We start from the raw sequence: 2,464 nt of genomic DNA, 5'->3' as shown, positions 1-2,464 counted from the left end.
CAAATCAAGATAATCTTTTAAACTCTCCCATATCCATTCCTCTCTTTCCTCCAGACTCTGGGCCTCAATACCAAATACAGGACAAATCCTTTCGATCCAAGCACGCGTTCCGTCCGGACCAATAGGAAAAGGAGCTACGATTAATTCGCATTTTTTTCGTCTTATCAAAGTTGTTGCTGTACGACTAAGAAATGGGTTAACCCCACAAACATAAACTCCATCACCCAGTGATGGAAGATCGGCATATCTCTGAGCGGGCAACCAACCTGATACCTTGATGAATTGGCGTCTTAATTCTGTATCAAGTTGAGAAACCAAATTCGAGGGTAAAGACCCAAAAATAACTAAGGGAGGATGATTTGCATATTCCACCAAATTCTTTTCCTTCAGAAGAGGAAAAGGGAATAATTTTGTTTTAGTTTCTTTTGATTCACCAATGGGTAATTCTTGGTCTGGACAACGATGTGCCATTACAGCTAAGACAGTATCTTCCCCCTGAGTAAAAGCATAATCCAGTCCATTTGCTCTTGCCACTAGAATTGGTACTCCAATTTCATATTCCAATTTGGGTGCCATACCTTCCAAATCCATTTTTATTATTTCTGTAGTACAGGTGCCTATCCATATGATGACGCTGGGGTCTCTATCTTTTCTTATCTGAATACAAAGCGTTTTCAATTCCTCATAATCGTTCAAATGGGTCGATATATCTCCTTCTTCTAATTCTACCATTGCATAGCGGGGTTCTGCAAAAATAATAATTCCAAGTGCATTTTGGAGAAAATAACCACATGTTTTTGTGCCCACTACCAAAAAGAAACTGTCTTCAATCTTTTGATACAACCAGGATACACAGCTAATAGGACAAAAGCTATGATAATTGCCCGTTTCACATTCAAGCGTTATAGTTTCAACAATTTTTGTCGACATAATAGGGAGGGAATAAAAGGCTAAGGATAAATAAGGAAAAGAAATAATGAATAAAAATACTAGTAACACAAAAGAATGATAACAAGAAATAATAAAATTGTCAACAAATTGACAACAAATTGTGGAGAAGTGGAGAAATTGTTGATTCTAAATCCTCGTAAACCCAAGTAAATTTTCCTTATTATTTTTTTTCTGTCCCCCACCACCAATGGGATTTAGATAAAGATCAGAGAGTAAACTGAATAATTCCCGATCTGGAATCTCTTTTGGGACATTACCTTCTGGTTGGGACAATATTTGATCTGCTATGCCTAGATAATAATTACAAACATAGTTAAGGGATGGTTCAAATCCAACCATTTCAAATAAGGTTTTACCCTTTACTCTGGAAACTCGGATATCCTCAATAATAGGTAATACTTCTATTACGGGCATTGGACAGGCTTCTACATATTTATTTATAAGATCTCTTCTAGATGTACGATTTCCCACCAAGCCTGCTAATCGGAGTGGATGTGTACGAGCTTTTTCCCTTATAGAGGCAGTAATACGATTAGCTGCAAATAATGCATCGAATCCATTATCTGTAATAATAACACAATAATCTGCATAGTTCAATGGAGCGGCAAAACCTCCACAGACCACGTCACCTAATACATCGAATAATATAATATCATATTCGTAAAATGCATTTAATTCTTTTAACAACTTTACAGTTTCTCCCACCACATATCCTCCACACCCGGCTCCTGCGGGTGGACCCCCTGCTTCCACACAATCCACCCCTCCATAACCCTTGTGAATTACATCTTCGGGCCAAATATCCTCATAATGATAATCCTTGGATTGTAAAGTATCTATAATTGTAGGTATTAGAAATCCTGTAAGAGTAAAAGTACTATCGTGTTTGGGATCACACCCAATCTGTAACACTTTTTGACCACGTCTCGCTAGAGCGACTGAGATATTACAACTAGTTGTTGATTTACCGATTCCGCCTTTCCCGTAAACTGCTATTTTCACCGCCAATCCTCCTTTATCTAAATCTAAAAGTTATCTCTTTATTTCAAGGTTCTATATAATCGAATTATTCTTTTTTTAAGTAATACCTAATATTGAATGGTAGCAATAATTATAGATCCTATTGTATTTATAGGTCAATACCTCTAGGGTGGGGTGTCCAAGAGTTGATAAAAAACCTTATTGAGTTTCTCGTTTATACACTGATGATCATGGGTCGGTCCAAAGAACAAGAATCTTGCCCGTATATGGGAACCCTCCGTTGTTCCTCAGTAGCTCAGTGGTAGAGCGGTCGGCTGTTAACTGATTGGTCGTAGGTTCGAATCCTACTTGGGGAGATCCGTTTTATTCAAAATAAAGCTCGTTTTTACCATTAGGAGTAAGTCAAACGTTACCTGTCCTTGTTCATAATATATGAATGCACAATCGCCACAGGATCAAGATAGGATCCCGGTCGTCCGGGAAAGGCAAAATGGAAACAACGGTCTCTTCGAAATACTAAAAAGTTCGGAGA

The 2,464-nt window shown here is 37.9% G+C and overlaps 1 non-coding gene across 1 annotated transcript; it reads left to right on the top strand.

Moving 5' to 3' along the window:
• The first annotated feature begins 2,216 nt into the window (after window positions 1–2,216).
• Window positions 2,217–2,288, top strand: TRNAN-GUU (transfer RNA asparagine (anticodon GUU)). The gene has a single exon. It is a non-coding gene; the product is annotated as a tRNA-Asn (tRNA).
• Window positions 2,289–2,464: the final 176 nt, after the last annotated feature.

Source organism: Pinus tabuliformis, chromosome 2_1 (genome assembly GCF_031772625.1).
Source record: "Pinus tabuliformis cultivar Carrire ecotype Pingquan chromosome 2_1, CPIR1, whole genome shotgun sequence".
NCBI classification, from domain to species: domain Eukaryota; kingdom Viridiplantae; phylum Streptophyta; class Pinopsida; order Pinales; family Pinaceae; genus Pinus; species Pinus tabuliformis.
This window is presented reverse-complemented; position numbering and strand designations above follow the sequence as displayed.